The sequence below is a fragment of the Bidens hawaiensis genome, unplaced genomic scaffold (genome assembly GCF_021521415.1).
Source record: "Bidens hawaiensis isolate Kalapana, Puna unplaced genomic scaffold, B.hawaiensis_p1.1 tig00001721_1, whole genome shotgun sequence".
Taxonomy (NCBI): Eukaryota; Viridiplantae; Streptophyta; class Magnoliopsida; order Asterales; family Asteraceae; genus Bidens; species Bidens hawaiensis.
The window spans coordinates 2226931-2246770 of record NW_027491098.1 but is presented as its reverse complement, the minus strand read 5'-3'; the positions used below and the strand labels follow the sequence as shown (position 1 = coordinate 2246770).

General features: G+C 38.8%; 3 pseudogenes across 1 annotated transcript in view; all 3 read left to right on the top strand.

Annotated features, from left to right (window-relative positions):
• LOC143596634 (receptor-like protein kinase FERONIA pseudogene) overlaps window positions 1-12393 on the top strand; it is a 48072-nt pseudogene extending 35679 nt beyond the window's left edge. Inside the window, exon 2 of the transcript XR_013146745.1 lies at window positions 10664-12393. The product of XR_013146745.1 is annotated as a receptor-like protein kinase FERONIA pseudogene (transcript). The remainder of the gene's footprint in view (window positions 1-10663) is intronic.
• On the top strand, window positions 372-3392 carry LOC143596068 (receptor-like protein kinase FERONIA pseudogene; annotated as a pseudogene).
• Window positions 12394-15543: 3150 nt separating the features above from the next.
• LOC143596058 (receptor-like protein kinase FERONIA pseudogene) lies at window positions 15544-18430 on the top strand (annotated as a pseudogene).
• The last annotated feature ends 1410 nt before the right edge of the window (window positions 18431-19840 follow it).

The window sequence follows — 19840 nt, the reverse complement described above, 5'->3', positions numbered from 1 at the left end:
ATACAATTTATTATCCTGTTCAAATGAAATTATTGACTCATTCAAATGGATTTTTCTTCACATACCAATTGAAATAGACCCATCAGTCGAAAAGTTGAAAACAGAAGTCATGGGTTTATATTAAAGCATTGAACCGGCTGGTTTCTTAACAGACGAAGAAGCTACGCTACAGCTGGTCCGAATGATTGATGAACTCTCGTCTTTTTACTCTTTTTTATTTTAAAATTCTATTAAATACTCTTTTTTTGTTTAAACAACCATATTTAAATCTATAAAGTTATAATGGGTGAATATACATGTCTAGATTTTCTTTGATAATAATTTTTATATTATATACCATAAATAGAATGCGGTTAGAAATATTCCAAACCAATGAATATCTAGTATGCATGTCACTTTCTGTAGTACAACAACTCATAACGCACAATGTATACGTAACTATTCTAATGCGAAGACCCAAAGACCAAGTCTACTCTTGAAGCAAGCAGACAATATGAACACTGTACTCTTATGATTTATATACACACCACACCAGCAATTACTACTTCTCTCTAATTATAATTCAACCAATCACACCACTCTTCAACCACCATGTTAACCTTCTTTTGGGTGGTACTCCTCTTAACATCCACCACTGCACAACCATATCAGGCCACCAACCGCTTCTTCATCGACTGCGGTTCATCCTCCTCCGCCACCACTTCTGACCCGAGATGGGACGGTGATCAGAATTCCAAATTTGTGGCTTCAAACATCACCACTTCATTTTCTTCCGCCCCATTCCAACCGGATCCTTCGGTGTCCGGAACCCGACCTTATTCTACTGCCCGGATATTTAACGCTTCTCCGTTCACTTACTCGTTTCCGGTCTCCCAAGGCCCCAAATTCCTCCGCCTATATTTCTATCCCGCCACATACTATGACCTCAAACCAGAACAGTCTTTCTTCTCGGTCGCATCCAATGGCTTCTCTCTTTTAACTAACTTCAGTGCTTTCCTAACCGCCTCCTATCTAGCAAGCACTAACGGACCCCAGGTTCCAAGCTTTGTCAAAGAATTCATTGTCTATGTAACAGATACACAAATCCTAAGTGTTACCTTTGCACCCTCACCCAACTCATATGCCTTTGTCAACGGTATTGAAATCGTTTCAATGCCGGACGATCTGTATTACAACTCTAAGAGCCTGAAACCTGTTGGTATGACTTCAGCACCTGATGTTACTAATGACCAGGCGCTTGAGAATATTTACAGGTTGAACGTGGGTGGGGGATACATATCAGGTACTCACGATACTGGTATGTACCGATCATGGGATCAAGATGATAGGTACATATACGGAGGAGCAATTGGCATAAAGCCTACTTATGATGAGCAGAAGCCGATTATATATACCACGCAGACACCAAATTATACTGCACCTGAGCTAGTTTATCGAACCCAAAGGAGTATGGGAAATACGTCTAATAAGTACAATCTGACTTGGACACTTCCTGTTGATTCTGGGTTTTATTACAAGCTCAGGCTCCATTTTTGCAACATTATACCACAATACACAAAAATGCGTCAGGTGCTTTTCATGGTCTTCATTAATAATCAAACTGCTGACGAAGAAATTGACCTATTCCAGTTAACACAAGGTAGCGGCTATCCAACATTCAAGGATTATGTTGTATTTGTCGATGGTCTGAATAGCAGCAAAGGCAAACAAGATTTGTGGGTCGCAATGCATTCTAGTCCCAATTATGAATTATATGAAGATGCTTTTCTAAACGGTTTGGAAGCCTTCAAGCTAAGCAAGGGCGGAAGTCTTGCTAGCCCAAACCCAGAGCTTAGTTCTACAACCCCACCAACCGGGCAGACAACTACTGGAAAGAAAAACAAGAAACCTCCATATGCCGTGATAATTGGAAGCATTGGAGGAGCGTTAGTCTTGTTGTCTATCTTAGTCCTCATAGTTTTCCACCAACGAAGGCGAGTCAAACACTATGCTCCCACCACCGATGACAGGTCATCATACGGCCCAGCTTATAGTGAATCTAAGTCTTCACATTCGACACTGCCATCGGACAGATGCCGTCGCTTCTCACTTACAGAAGTAAAAGCAGCTACAAATGAGTTTAATGATGATTTTGTCATAGGAAACGGAGGGTTCGGTAAGGTGTACAAAGGGTATATAGACAACGCTTCAACCACTGTTGCAATCAAACGACTCAATGAATCATCCAGTCAAGGTTTTCAAGAGTTCCATACGGAAATAGGGTTGTTGTCTAAATTACGCCATGTCCAGTTAGTGTCTCTGATTGGATACTGTGAAGACGAGAGTGAGATGATACTAGTGTATGATTACATGGCGAACGGGACTCTACGGGAGCATCTTTACAAGACAAACAAGCCTCCTCTGCCATGGAAAAGACGTCTCCAAATTTGCATCGGGGCAGCAAAAGGGTTGCATTATCTCCACACGGGAGCAAAGCGTGCAATTATACATCGAGATGTCAAGTCCACAAATATCTTACTGGATAAAAATTGGGTTGCTAAGGTGTCTGATTTTGGTTTGTCAAAGCTAGGTCCTAGTGACCAAGCACAAAACCATGTCAGCACAGTGGTGAAGGGTAGTATCGGGTATGTGGATCCCCAATATTACCGAAGCCAACAACTCACGGACAAATCTGATGTGTACTCATTTGGAGTTGTTCTGCTTGAAGTGCTATGTGCACGACCTGTTATGATTCCCGGGCTGCCCAAAGAACAAGTGAGTTTGGCAGTGTGGGGGAAATACTGTTATCGGAAGGGGACTCTGAACAAAATAGTTGATCCAAAAGTAAGGAGTGTGATTGCACCTGAGTGTTTAAAGCAGTTTGGAGTGGTGGCAGTTAGTTGCTTGAAAGATGTAGGAAGTGAAAGGCCGTCCATGGATGAAGTAGTTTGGGGGCTAGAGTTTGCATTGGAGCTACAAGAAGCTGCTGAGAAGACGCTTGGTGATGCCGTGCATGAAAATCAAGAATTTCCGTTTATGATGCGAGAAGAGACAACAACAGACGATGATGTGTTCTCAGGATCAAGTGCGATAAGAAATGGCACATCATCGATTAGTAGCAGCGAAGCAGGGTTCAAGTCAGATACAGTTTTCTCCGAAATTCAGATGCCAGCTGGAAGATGATATGAATGCTGGATTTTTTTAGCCAAACCAAGAAACAGTCAATTATATGATATTGTGTTTTGTTAAATTTGATTTTTGATGATTGGATTAGTACAATATATTGCATGTGATAAAAATTTTATGTAATGCGCCATCCTGATGTACAATAGCCATCCTGTAATGAATAATCATACAATTGTAATATCGTCCCTGAAAACTAAAAACTAAAGCTCTGTTATTATTACTTGTAATTAAGGTGTTTTCGGTTTGCACTACTACTAACCGTTGTCAAGTGAGGGATTTTACGGATATTCTAATTTACGAAATGGCTCGTGATTAGCAAATGAACTAACATTGAAGCCAGTGTATGATAGTATCAAGATTATGCTCACTATGTAGTGATGTAACAGATGAAAATACGCAATAAAAAAGTCATCAAAACAAGCCCAGTTCATCCTATGTGGCCAATCCTGTAATCCTAACTTATAGCGACATCCATTCATAAATAAACGCAGTCGACAAGTCAGTTAGTCATATTTGGTATGCATATGTATATGCAGCGATGTTTCCTCTCAAGTAATACGTTTAACATAATTATTTACGATTATTAAATAATATGTATCATTAAATAAGATAAAGTAATGAAGGTAGTTATGAAAATATCTATATATACAGGCAACTTCGCAGGTAGTTTGAATGATATGCAACCGATGAATGATTCAATCCATCAATGAAAGAAAATTCCAATGACGTCTATATCTAGTTTTGGCACAACTTAGAAGACTTTTCAAGTCAAGCAGCCAATCCAATTAGTTTTAAGTTTTAACTGTGGCTACTATTCTGCTTTATAAAAGAACCTATCATTTTACCTCTCTTTTCTTTGTTCCTCCTCCACTCTTTCCCCCCTCCGACCATCACAACCGCGCAACCATACATAGCAACCGACTATTATTAAGGATGTTACTAAAAGATAAATAATTGTTGTGATTGATATGAAATTAAAAACTTTTCATCATTTTTTTTAAACCATTATATGGAATCAGGGCATCCATTGCTCTAACGAGTATTTTAACATTATTTCTTTAAACAGTGTAAGTTACCGAATTTCAATGTCAACCACGTGATTTAAACCCTCGCCACATGGAAAGGCAAAAACTTATCTAACACATTGATGCCGCTAGGTCAAAGACCCCTTTGGTCCAAAATGTCACTATCTAGACAGCATAAAACACCAATAAAAATCGAAATCTAAACTATGGACGGCTTCTTGAATCTGTTGCAAGGGTTCGTTCAGATCATTCTACAGCAGGATTGTTGACAGGAATCAATCAATTGATTTTGTATAAATCATAGACCAGTTTATATATAAGAGATTGACCCTAGATATAGTAGGATTGGATTACCTATTTAAAATACAAATATCCTATATTCTAGAGATATATATTTTTTAAGGATAAAGGTCAAAGAGGCATTTCGGGCAGGTTAAAATTCAGAAGGTTTTAGACATAGTGTACGAAAACATTAAAGGCAGCAGGTCACAGTTTTGCTAACGGGTCGTTGTGAATTTTTTGTTTAGTTTGGATCAGCTTTACTTCAAGTTTCGTATCAGGGGCATTTTAAGAACACAAATTAAGTTTTGCTGCTGATTACGGGCCAGATTGCAGGTCACAGATTGTTGTAGTTTACGGGTCAGAACTTTAGAGGATAACTTGTTGGTTCGTTTCGATACGAGACAGCCTTTAATTAAGTAAAAGGGCTGCACATTTGTTTTGTTATAAGGGGCAGTTTTCGAATCATTTAGTCTCAGTGCAGATCAATTAAAGAATTAATTCAGCTTCAGGTGTGGCTATAGGCCGTGTTACAGATTATCATCAAAGGACAGTTTTGGGTCACAATCTTGTTAATACAAAAAGGATTATTAACAGGTCAAGTAACGGGATATTTTGATAATGAGAAGTGATAAAATGAATCCCAACATCTAAGTAAACATAGTTATCAAGAACAAATTGATAAATAGAAACACAACAGGCAACATCCACAGCTGCAACTAGCAAAACAATCTTATTATATTGGTGTATATAGGCTAAACAGTTAGGCTTTCTCAAAAACTAAAACATGGGGCCTAAGAAAGATTCCCAAAAAATTTCTGCCTTTGGAATTTGGCAAGTTGTTTGCCCCCCCTCCTCTCTAATCAACTACCATATTGGTGGCTGTAATATTGTCGGCGACGGGTAGGTGATGGAGACAAACAATAAATTACACGAACTATCAGTGCATTTAGCCCGAGATTTAATGTTCTGGTACTCATGAGTACTACCCATGCGCCGTCTAATCCTGCATTGTCATCTCAATTCTATCCTCAAGTACCCACAAACCACATCACTGACAACATCTACCCACAAATACCATAAAAAAAAATATATTTGTTTTTTAGTTCTTCAAGTACAATAAATGAAAAAATTAATCAATTTTATGTGGCAAACATTTGCATGGAATGAAGCTATGCACCCTATCTATATGGGGTGACGGCGGTATTGCCATGTTGTTTGGAAGCTATATCGTCCTGTCTAATAGGGCCACTTCAAAATTATTTTGTTATTATTATTATTATTTTTATTTTAACTCGGTGCATTTATTGGAAATATTTTTGCTTAAGATCTTAACACGTGAGAATATGATTAAGCACATTTTTTGTATACGGTTAGAAAAATTCACAAAGACACACATTTCTAACAAAATCAGAAAGAAATAATTGAAAAAGAACGTAATCGACCCGTAAAAAAATGGCGGTCCTAAACTTCAGTTTATTTCTTTCTATAGTTGAGCCGTCCCTATATGCAGTATTGGAAAAATCGCTAGTCACTAGTCGGGCGGTAAGGTGGGGACTAGCGATTAATCGGGATTAATTAAAATTAATCGGATCAGACTTTAATGCATAATTTTTTATTATATATATACAGACATACATTTTTATATGTAATTTTCAGTTTTATAAATACATAAACACATTTTGGTCCGAAATGTGTCGGTATCTTACTAGACACCGCTGTTTTTGATGGAATCTCGCTGGAAACCGCTGATTTTGGTTAGAATCTCGCCGAAAACCGTTGATTTTAGTCGGATTTGACCATTGACCCATTAATTGGCCGATTAACCCAAAATTAATCAGTGAATTGGGGACTAGCGATTAATCGGCACATAGTCGAGATTTTTGCAACACTGCCTATATGATAACATATTACCTGGACTTACATTTCACACAGTAAAAGTTATATACTCGAAATTTGTTGGTGTTTTATGCCGTCTAAATTAGAGGTGGCAATGTGAATGGGTTGGGTTGGATTTGGGTGATGGGTTAGAATGGGTATGGGTCATGATGAATTTTTAAAATAGAGGTTAGTAAAAAATTAAAAAAATAATAACTCAAAATATAAATCAAAAACACAAAATGTAAAATAACTAAAATATTTCTCCCCTCGTCCTCGTTCATTTAAAAAAAAGAAAAAGAAAAAGAAAATCTCGGTTTTGTATCTGTCCAGGTTCGCTTTTTCGGGTTTTTTTCCGTTTCAGTTTTGCTTTTTTTCATTTCGGTCGGTTTTGATTTCTCAATTTCTATTCGGTTTCGTGGGTTTTGTTTGAAATAAAATTGGATGGAGCTTGTTTTAGTTCATTCTAACCAATAACCAAAAGTCACTAGCATTTTCCCAATCTATCTTGACCTCAATGGAAAATTCTTTTGATCCATCATGACCCATCCAGTTTTAAAAGTTATCTATATTAACCCAAAACAACCCATTTGTGTTTGTTTTGCCACCTCTAGCTCTGATGCATGGAAACATGACCTAAGTGCCGTACCCCGTCCCGGAAACACGCTGGGGACGGAAACGCCGTCGGGGACGGCAGGAAACGTTTCTTGACCGTTTCTGTAAAGTTGGGGACGACCGTTGACCATTTCGAAAATTCAAACTGTGTTTCAAAACGTTTCCAGAACTTTGGGGACGATTTTTAAACGTTTCCGGAAGTTAAAGGGTGTTTCCAGACCGTATCCGATGAATTCCGGCACCACACTAAGCAGTTAATGCCGAAAAATATTGGATATCGGTCGAGGACCGATATTTGAGATATCGATTATCTCGGTGAGATATCGGTGGGATATCGGTAATTTTAATATCATGCGGAATTTATATATATAGCACTTTAACACTAACAATTCAGTATATTTTCCTATTATTAAAAAATTATCCTTTTTGCAACTTGCAAAACACTAACAATTGTAGCATGTAGGAACTGATTAAGACTCGAAACACCAACAATTAAACACTAAAAGCTGAAAATTAAGACTTAAAACACTGATATGGGAAATATCGGTGAAATATCGGTCAATATCGCCGATATTATCGGTACTGATATTCTGACCGATATTTCACATGAGAGCCGATAACCGAGATACCACCGATATACCACCGAGATTGACTGCATAGGCACCACATACACTATTCCAGCAAAGAATTCCGGCGCCGGAATATGGATGAAGAAGAAGAAGATGAAGAAGAAGGGCGGCTAGAATATAAGTTTAGGTTATAATATAAGTTTAGGTTTAAACAATAAACCCCTTGATCTTTTAATTGCTAGCATATAGTCCCTAAACTTTGTTAACATTTACATAAATAGTATTCAATTAGGTTATGCATTTTAACATTTAACCCTCACTATTTAGACTAGCTTACATTTGGTCCTCAACTTGTAATTTTATACATAAAATGTTTAAATGACATTATACAGTAGAAACTCGATAAATTAATACTCGATTATTTAATAAACTCTTTAAGATAATATTTTTTGCCGGTCCCGACTCGGGGATAGGGTGCTAAGTTAATAATTCGCTAAAATTATAAGATAATACATTTTTGATAATTTCTTTAGACCCCATATAAAATATAAATTAATAATTCCTTATATATAGCATATTACATGAATGATTTATGAAGGTTTCTTGAAAAATGACTCAATTGACTTTTGTTTTTTATTGAAATCAATTTCCCCTTGAATCTCGTCTCTAATTTTCATTAGTGTAACATCATGAAAATAACGAGATAAAAATACCAAGTTTCAATAGTACAAGGACTTAAAATATAAATTTTGGTTTCTTGTCTGGTCGCGATACGCGACGTCACAGAAACAAGCCCATCGCGTATCGCGATGGGTATATTTTCAAAACGCAAGAAATGGGAAGACAACGATACGTGACGGACCAAAACCCAACGTCATCGCGATACGCCATGACATGGACCGACAACGTGACACGTGTCCTGCCACGTGTCACATGGTGGCATCATGCTCATGCCACGTGTCACCACGTGGCGTAAAGGCATGACGTGTCCTGCCACGTGTCACCACGTGGTATCACGTGGCACCGCGTCCGTCACGTGGCAAACCTACCCGTGACTCATCATGCCTACATCGCGATACGCGATGGCATGATTAACGGACCATCGCGTATCGCGATGGGTCCTGTCTATAAATACCAATCTCCACCCTTTCATTTCTCACGCCCATTTCACACACTCTTTCTCTCTCTAACATCTCTCTAAAATCACCTCGATAAATGTACCGACCACATCGTTTTCCGTAACCATAAAACTCCGACATTATACCTTGTAATCCGTGCCATAAACCGACGATACCCCAAAGTACCGGCGACAATATCTCGAAGTACGTGCCAACCCGGTACGACCCAACGTTCCACCTCGAAGTACGTGCCGACCCAAGACAACCCGGCGTTCCATCCGAGACGACCCGACGTTCCGCCTCGAAGTACGTGCCGACCCGGTAAGACCCGACGTTCCGCCTCGAAGTACGTGCCGACCTGAAACGAACCGAAGACCCGCCCCGAAGTGCGTACCGACGAGACTTGAAGACCGACGCGTCTCGATTGCGTGCCAAGGAGGTGTTGAACAAGATTCTCAATATACGTGCCAACGTCGAAGTGGTGCCCGTGAGTTTAGAAAATAATAAGTCGAACAAGGTAGGCATGATGCCCAAATGAAATATTAATAAAATAATAAAGGCTTAGACCTTAGTCAATACCTCGAAAACAAATAAAAAGAAAATAAAACAAAGAAAGTATAAAGATAAAGATAAAAGTATAAAATATTTATTATAAATAAAGAATGATTATTATTTAAAATAATAATAAAAAGAAAAAAAATAAAGAAATAATAAAAGAATCTTTATTAATAAATAAAGATAAAAATATTATATATTGTTTATAATTATTAATATTAAACTAAATGATATACGTTGTTAAACGTAGATTTAGCAACGAAAATATGATGGACTAAAGGTCCGAATATAAGAATAAGAGATATATGATTTGAACTATAGGTTCAAACATGTTATAAAAAGAAAAGGAAAAGAAAAGTAGAAGATAGTTATGGTCGAAAATATTATTTAAGTTTATTATTCTTAAATAATAAGTAAAAGAAAAATATACGTTTCTTAATAAAAAAAAAAGAAACGTAGAGTTTAAGAAAAAGAAAACAAGTTAAACTAGAGGTTTATCTTGTGAAAGAAACAAGTTAAAAATAAAGAGTTTTAACTTGAAAAAGAAAGAAAAGAAATAATATTTTAAACTAAAGGTTTAAAAAAATAAAGAAAAGATGTTTTGAACTAAAGGTTCATAAAGAAATTAAAATCTAGGTAAAGATTTTACAAAAGAGACTAGAGGTCTTAAGCCGGATTGTATATCCGACTAACAAAAAGTTATACTCGTACTATTGGTGCGAGATAACAAAGAAGAGGAAAATACCCTCGGACAGTGTATTGAAGCTGATCCAAAAGAAAAGACTATACTCGTACTATATGTGCGAGGTAGTAACGGGAAAGACCCTCAGACATGTATTGAAGCTGATCCAAGAAAGGCTATACTCGTACTATAGGTGCGAGGTAGTAACGGGAAAGACCCTCGGACGGTGTTTGAAGCCGATCCAAATCAAAAGGTGAATACGCCCCCAAACTTTTACAAACTTATTTTAAAATGAGTCAAACGTGTTATATGAAATTATTTACAAGGAACTACGTGTTCCTAAAACCGTTATAAATAAGGGTATAAGCCTAGCCCTCCGACTGTAGTATATATGTGTCTGGATCCTTACATATGTGGTAGTACGCGGTGGGCACATCGCACCACGCATGGTCGTAGGACGCTTTCCCGCAGGGTGGGCGAACATTATCTGGTAATGAAGATACAGGGATGTACCGCTCATGGGATCAAGATAATAGCTACCTATTTGGAGCAGCAATTGGGTTGATACCTGAATATAATAAAACGAAGCAGATTATGTATACCACGGAGACACCAAATTATACCGCACCTGAGCTAGTTTATCGAACCCAAAGGAGTATGGGCAATCTGTCTAATCACTATAATCTGACTTGGAGACTTCCTGTTGACTCTGAGTTTTTTTACAGCCTCAGGTTCCATCTCTGCAACATTATACCACAATATAATAAAAGTAGTCAGGTGATTTTCAAAATCTTCATTAATAATCAAACTGCTGATGATGAAATTGATCTACTCTCCTTAACACGAGGTAGTGGGTATCCTGCATTCAAGGATTACATTTTGTTTGTCAATGACCCTAACGGTAACAGAGGCAAACAAGATTTGTGGGTAGCGTTGCATCCTAATCCCTATTCACAACTATATCTTGACGCTTATTTGAACGGTTTGGAAGTCTTCAAGTTGAGCATGGTTGGTAGTCTTGCTAGCCCAAACCCAAATGTTAGTCCAACAACCCCACCAACAGTTACAACCGGAAAAAGAAACAATAAACCTCCTTATGCCATTATAATTGGAGGCATTGGAGGCGCGTTAGTGTTGTTGTCTATCTTAGTTCTCATAGTTTTCCACCAACGAAGGCGAGTCAAGTCATCATACGGCCCAGCATATGGTGAATCGAAGTCTTCGCATTCCACACTGCCAACAGATCGTTGCCGCCGTTTTTCACTTAAAGAAGTGAGAGCAGCAACGGGTGAATTTAATGACGATTTCATCATAGGCATTGGAGGATTCGGTAAGGTGTACAAAGGGCAGATCGATAACGTCGCTGTTGCAATCAAACGGCTCAATGAGTCATCCAATCAAGGTTTTATAGAATTCCATACGGAAATTGGGATGCTGTCTAAACTACGCCATGTCCAATTAGTGTCCCTGATTGGATACTGTGATGATGAGAGAGAGATGATATTAGTCTATGATTACATGTCGCACGGAACTCTACGAGAACATCTCTACAAGACAAACAAGCCACCTTTGCCATGGAAAAGGCGCCTCCATATTTGCATAGGTGCAGCCAAAGGGTTACACTATCTTCACACGGGTGCAAAACGTGCAATAATTCATCGGGATGTCAAGTCCACAAATATCTTACTGGATGAAAATTGGGTTGCCAAGGTGTCTGATTTTGGTCTGTCAAAGCTAGGCCCTAGAGACCAAGCGCAAAACCATGTAACAACAATGGTGAAAGGTAGCATCGGGTATGTGGATCCACAATATTATCGAACCCAACAACTCACAGACAAATCTGATGTTTACTCATTTGGAGTTGTTCTGCTTGAAGTGCTGTGTGCACGACCTGTTATAATTCCCGGGCTGCCCAAAGAACAAGTGAGTTTGGCAGAGTGGGGGAAATATTGTTATCGGAAGGGGACTCTAAACAAAATAATTGATCCAAAAATAAGGAGTGCGATTGCACCCGAGTGTTTAAAGCAGTTTGGAGTGGTGGCGGTTAGTTGTTTGAAAGAGCAAGGTAGTGAAAGGCCAGCCATGGATGAAGTGGTTTGGGGGCTAGAGTTTGCATTGGAGTTACAAGAAGCTGCTGAGAAAACGGTTGTCGAACCCGTGCCTGAAAATCAAGAACTTCCAATTTTGACACAAGGAGAGACGAGAACAGACGAGGATGTGTTCACGGGATCAAGCGCGATAATAAACGGCACTTCTTCGATTAGTAGCAGCGATGAAGGGTTCAAGTCTGAAACAGTTTTCTCTGAGATTCTGAAGCCATCTGGAAGATGATATGAAAGTTGGGATTTTAGAGCCAACCCTGCAAACAATCAATGCACTGTTAGATATATTATTGGTGGTTAATTTTGGTTTTGGTTATTGCAGTAGTAGAATAGTGATTTAAGTCATTAAACTGTATGTATTTTGCATTGGTCCTTCCCTTCACATATTGATGTTTAATAGCTATACTGTAATTTTTTTTTAATCCCGTAAATCCTTTTATATATAACACAAACCGAACTACATCTGGATAATGGGTAAGCGAGCAACAAGCTGCGCCGCTATCCCCTTTTGAATCGCAAAGCCTATTCTACTTAATATAAATCCTTGGTTCCTCGGGCTCTGCGAGTCACTGTGGACCACCTTCTGCACCCGCTCCAAGAAGCAAACCGCCTCGGGAGCTAGAGATCCAAAAGTGTCGAAGGCAAATGGAATGAACACATGCTGATTCTCCAAACACGATGTCTCATGCTTAGCAACCTTCCTAGACTCTGCTCTCAAAACCGCCTGTCCCGGTACGAAGCCACTGTCTCTCAGCCCCACCAATGGGGACACCCCAGTGAGATCAACACACGCATGCTTACCCCCTGCCCAGCCAAACACAAGAACATCCGCAGGACACAGGGTAGATCTTCCCTCACGCGGATCAGTCAAAAAGTTAACAGGTGCCTCTTTCTTGGCTGAGATCCCGGCACGTCTAAGCACATCCCATAACACATCTCTAACCCAATCATGACGATACTTGAATCCCGGCAATTCCTTACAGTGGAGGGCATGCTCACCGAATCTATCCAAACAAGTTTTTTTACAAATGGGGCATAATTCACCTGGATGGAAAAGGGGAATCATAAGCCGGTATTTAAGGATGGCTCTGTATTCAACTGCCGACATCCGTTGCCCAAGACCTTCAATGGGCACAACAGTCAAAAAATCCTGGGCATGAGCCCCCTTAAGACAAGCTAAAACTGCCTTTTGTCTCGGGGTCATATCGAATCTCTCCTCCAAATCATGTACGTGTTTACCATAAAGAGCACTCGCTAAGGTTTGTTGAGGTTTCTTGGGGGCGGTCTCCTTATCAGTAAAACCGCCTATATCAAGGTTCGGGAGAGTTGTTCCAATATTACCAAGTGCAATAGAGTAGTCAGGATCTACCCCCGTAACACCAGCGTTTCGCAGGACGTGGTCCTGCAATTTCCACGACTGAGACCTGGAAGCCACAAATGCATATGCGGAGACATCCTCAGCCGAGAAAATTCCTAAGCCTCGGCAACGCATAGGGAAGGAAGCCAACCTCCACTGGAGGTCCCCAAAATGCGGTCCTCCACACACAACAATATCTTCAATTGCCCCCCGCAGGCCCGCATCAAAGATGGACATAGCCTCTTTGACATGTTCAGGTCCGGAGCCCAAACACTAACTTAGCAACCCCCATGCACGAGCGTAACAAAAGGAGCTCACTTTAGGGGTCCCTCAGGTCCGGCAGGCGTTTCATAAGTTCAACCGCCCTCAAAGCTCTTTTAGTTGCCAAAGACCGAATAAACCCTGCATCCCGACTAACCGCTCCCCCCAAGAGTTTAACTCCCATCGCAGGCCTGCTAATCTCTCCAGGGAATAAACCCGACACTTTCTTCGAATCATCACATGACGGCCAAAAAACCTCTGTTTTTCGAATATTAAGCCTAAGCCCTAAAGACGCCTCCTCTGAGCGAATAATGCCCAACGCTCTAGCGACCTCCTCAGCCTTACCAATAATAGTGCCATCGTCTAAATACTGTAATGAAATAATGAATAAACTTTACACAAATATAATGATGTTCATGCTATGTATCCCTAAATGCTTATTTGTTTCCTAGTAATTAGGGATTTATCAGCTCGGATTACAACTGATTGTTGTCAAGTGACTAAGTGAAATATTCATACTAGGATTCTAATCTACAAAACACTAGTGATTTGCAAATCAACTAACATTGAAGCCATTGTCTGATTGTATCAAGTTGCATGTTCGCTATGTTGTGATGTAATAGCATATGTAAATATGCAATAAACATAGGATGTACAAAGGCGATCAAAGTAACCTGTCTTAGGGTATGATGACATACGTCCGGATCGTGCTTAGGTCCGGATATGATCTGGCCCATTGGACCCAGTATGGCCCACACTCCCTCCTATATAAGGAGACTAATCCTTCCTCGGTACTAATTACTCCACCAACACTTCTCCCTACATTCCCTCTATATATACACATAGACATGATTGTTATAGACTTAAATATACCAATAATGCTTGACCGGTTGAAGGGTGGTCCTGAGACTCTAGGTTGGACACCTTCTAACAGGTTTCTTTTATATTGCAGATCAAAGCAAGAACCAGGAAGTATCTAGATCGCACGGCTTTAAAGACCCGTCCCAGCCCCCATAACCGACCCTTCAACAAGTAACATATTATGTAACTTATGTTCTACATGATGATTTAAATGTCGTCAAAACAAGGCCAATTCATTGTTTTTTCTAAAACCAGAATGTAATCCCAAGTTCCTGACTTCATCCTCGTGACCTCGTCAAATTCGATATTTACCAAAAAAATGAAAAGACAAAACTGGGGCCTGAAAATTAGCCAAGTAGGCAGCATCTGGAAGTGGGAAAAAAACTTTCTAACTTACAAGTTAAAACTTAAAAGGACATCCATTCCTAAATAAACACCCACAAGTCAAACTTGGTATGCCGGCCACATGCAGCGATGGTTCCTCTCATGGGTATGCTCTTTAACATTATTAAGCATATATTTTTCTTTATGCATGAAAATATTAGCTAATTATAAACTATAAGTTAATTGAAAATGTTAAGTAGAAGAATTGAATATATAGGATTCAGAGAGAGAGAGAGAAAGAAAGCTAATAGCTCATTGTGTGCATACCTTCATTAATGGTTAAATCCCGCTTAAGTACATTGTTAACAATTAACTAACTTTCAAGTGAGTATTTAACGCATCAGACGTGCGTTGCTGATTAAGCGTTCGACAACAATTAACACATTCAACGTCGGTTAACTCATGCAACGCAGGTTAACGCGCTCAACACCGGTTAATGCGCCTTTGAAAGAACCTAAAAGGTTATCATAGGTAGGAAGTTGCATGTTTGTTCTATTCGACTATTTTAATGCCATCTAGGTAGTGTAGTTTTGTTATATAAGTGGTGGGGTCAGTTCAGTCCACAGCCATGCAACCCTTACTGACTGACTCATTCAAATGGATTTTGTTTTCGTTATTAATACTCCTAAGTAGTAAATGTGGAATCATTCTTAATTTCTTAAAGACTTAATTTCCAAGTCTACTCAAGAAGTAAGCAAGCAGACAAGCTCCTATGGTTTCTTAACCCACTACGTACGTAGTATATGATTATTCAAGCAATCATATACAACTTCAACCACCATGTTCACCTTCAGACTAGCCTTCTTTTCTGTGGTTCTACTCTTCGCTGCCACCACCACCACAGCACAACCATATAATGCTACCGACCGCTTCTTTCTCGACTGCGGTTCATCCTCCTCCACCACCACTTCTGACCCGGTATGGGATGGTGATCAGAATTCCATATTCGTGCCTTCCAACATCAATACTGCTTCGTTTTCATCCACCCCTGACTACACAAATTCTTCAATTTCCCAAAATCCACCTTATACTTCTGCTAGAATTTTTAACGCTTCTTCGTTCACCTACAAATCTCCAGTCTCCCTCCCAAGGCCCCAAATTCCTCCGCCTATATTTCTATCCTGCCACCTACCCCGAGCTCAAACCAGACCAATCTTTCTTCTCGGTCACATCCAATGGCTATTCTCTCTTAACCAACTTCAGTGCTTTCCTAACCGCCTCATATCTGGCAAAGACACGATCCGGTGCAGGAATCAACGGACCCCAGGTTCCTAACTTTGTCAAAGAATTCATCATCTATGTAAAGGATACACCAATCCTAAATGTTACCTTTACACCCGAACCCAACTCATATGCCTTCATCAACGGTATTGAAATCCTTTCAATGCCGGAAGATCTCTACTACAACTCTAAGAACCTGAAACCTGTTGGTATGACTACAGCACCTGTTATCAATAACAACACGGCGCTTGAAAATATATACAGGTTAAACATGGGTGGGGGAGATATATCTGCTACTCAAGATACCAGGATGTACCGGTCATGGGAACAAGATAATATTTACATATTCGGAGCAGCATTAGGGGTAACACCTATATATGATCAGCTGGAACCGATTACCTATACCACGGAGACACCGAATTATACTGCACCTGAGCTAGTTTATTGAACCCAAAGGAGTATGGGAAATATGTCTAATAAGTACAATCTGACTTGGACACTTCCGGTAGATTCTGGGTTTTATTACAATCTCAGGCTCCACTTTTGCAACATTATACCAAAATACACTAAAGAAGGTCAGGTGATTTTCAAAATCTTCATTTATAATCAAACAGCTGAGGAATAAATTGATATATTCTACTTAGCACAAGGTAGTGGGTATCCTGTATTCATGGATTACGTTGTGTTTGTCGCTGAGCCGGTCGCAGCAGAGGCAAGCAAGATTTGTGGGTCGTCATTCAACCTAATTTTTATTATTCTGAAGCCTATTTTGATGCTTTTTTGAACGGTTTGGAAGCCTTCAAGTTGAGCATGGATGGTAGTCTTGCTAGCTCAAACCCGGAACTTAGTTCAACTACCCTACCAACCAGGCAAACAACTACTGGAAAAAGAAACAAGAAAACTCCATATGCTGTGATAATTGGAAGTATTGGAGGAGCGTTAGTCTTGTTGTCTTCTATACTTCTCATTTTACATAAACAAAGGCAAGTCAAGTCAAACACAATGGTGCGGCAAAGGACAAGTCAGTATGCGGCCGAGCATATAGCGAACCAAAGTCTTCACATTCAACACTGCCATCAGATCGATGCCGTCGTTTTTCACTTACAGACATGAGAGCAGCTGCTAATGAGTTTAACGAAGATTTTGTCATAGGTAACGGAGGGTTTGGTAAAGTATACAAAGGGTACATCAGCAATGCTGCAACCGTTGTTGCAATCAAACGGCTCAATAAATCATCCAATCAAGGTTTTCAAGAATTCCGCATAGAAATAGGGATGTTGTCTAACCTACGTCATGTCCAATTAGTGTCCCTGATTGGATATTGTGAAGATGAGGGAGAGATGATATTGGTCTATGATTACATGGCACATGGGACTCTAAGGGAACATCTTTACAAAACAAACAAGCCTCCTCTGCCATGGAAAAGACGTCTCCAGATCTGCATCGGTGCAGCCAAAGGGTTGCAATATCTCCACACGTGTGCAAAACGTGCAATAATTCATCGAGATGTCAAGTCCACAAATATATTACTGGATGAAAATTGGGTTGCTAAGGTGTCTGATTTTGGTTTGTCAAAGCTAGGCCCTAAAGACGAAGCACAAAACCATGTTAGCACGGCGGTAAAGGGTAGTGTCGGGTATGTGGACCCAGAATATTACCGAAACCAACAACTCACGGAGAAATCTGATGTGTACTCATTTGGAGTTGTTCTGCTTGAAGTGTTGTGTGCAAGACCTGTTATCATTCAAGGGTTGCCGGACGAACAAGTGAGTCTGACAGAGTGGGGGAAGTCTTGTTATCGGACGGGGACTCTGAACAAAATAATTGATCCAAAACTAAGTGTGATTGCATTTGATTGCTTAAGGCAGTTTGGCGATGTGGTGTTTAGTTGTTTGAAAGAGCAAGGAAGTGAAAGGCCAGCCATGGATGAAGTGGTTTGGGGGCTAGAGTTTGCATTGGAGCTACAAGAAGCTTCTGAGAAAACGGTTGGTGAAGCCGTGTCTGAAAATCAAGAACCTCTGTTTGTGTTGCAAGAAGAGACAACAACAGACGATGATGTGTTATCAAGATCAAGCACGATAAGAAATGTCACATCATCGATTAGTAGCAGCAATGAAGGGTTCAAGTCTAATACAGTTTTCTCCGAGATTCTGAAACCAACTGGAAGATGATTTGACAGTTGGGATATGGGATTTCCTTCTAGTTTTTTAATTATCAGTCAAGTGTTTGTCTCTATAATTTTGATTTTGATGATTGCATTTGTAGAATAATGATAATGTTAAATCACTTAAATGTAATTTGCATGACTCCTTTCCTTTATTTATTGGTGTATAAATGTATAATAGTGGTCATGTAACAAGTAAACTTCATACAAGTGTGAAATCATTTGTGTTATGTCCCTAAACTAACACCAAACCCTTGTTATGTTTTGTAGTAATTAGCATGTTATCTGCTCGGATTACCACTAATTGTTCTCAAGTGAGAGATTTATCAATTACTTACCGTTTGAGAATACAAAATTCTAACCTAGAAAATGGCACAGGATTTACAAAGAAACTAACAGTGAATATTATGGATTAAATATATAGAATGATTCTAAGGTGTCAATTGTCAATAAGCAGAGCTTAAAGGGGCGTAACTGTAACTAACAACTAACTAAACAATGTTTGAATTTTATTTGATAGATGTTGTACTTAACACAATGTTGAAGGTGAATTGCGAAAGTTGAGAACAATTCCTCTTCTGTATCTATTCTTTCTTTTGCTAACATATTAAAATATACAACAAAGATGAAAATACAAAAAAACTTGCTTTAGGGTATAATATTATGTGTTCAAGAAGATTATTAGATGTCAACAAAACAAGCTCAATTCATCCTATTTAAAGCCAAAATGTCCAATCCTATAATCCTAGGTTCATTCTTGTCAAATCTTATAACATTCTTTCTTTACTATAAACATAAAAAGACAAAACTGGGGTTTGAACTTTGAAAAGTAGGCAACTATTTTTCCTTTTTCTTTACTAAAAAGGACATCCATTCGTTAAAAAAAAGTCAACAAGTCAAACTTGGTATGCCATATGCAGTTATGTTTTCTCACATATGCAACATATTTAACATTATTAAATAAAAAATATCATATAAAGTATGGATGTTTGGGTCAGTTTTTCAGTTACTCGAGTTTGAAATTTTTGGAAATAAATTCAAATTAGAATTTAATAACTTATTTCGAATTCAGTTTAATTAGAGTTAATCCGAATTCATCCTAATTATTAAAGAAAAAAATTCCAGCACACTGAAAACAAAAACCAGCAGTTAAATAGTACCAACAGCAACCTAAAGGATCCAAAATAGCATTGACAAGTTCAAATATGGTAGAAGTTGCTAAATCATTAAAATTAAGTGAATCTGCTAATAGCCATCGTCTGCGCGTCACTTAGTGTCAAAAAACATAAGCTAGTGTATAAATTACTTTTATTGTCTAAAAATCAGTTATTAGTCCACTTCAAACTAAATTAAAAATATAAATTAAATTAAAAAATAATAAATTCATCAAAAAAAATCTATACAAGCAACTTCGCACTTTCGCAGGTAGTTCTAATGACACGTGTGTTTTACATTATGTGAATTTATATGACAACTCCTATTGGCTATTGCACAAGATATTATTATTATTATATGACAGAATTACAAAATTTGTCCTTTAAAATAAGACGAATTACGGTTCGTGTCCTTTTCTAAGTTTCCTTGCAGGCGGTGTACTTTAAACT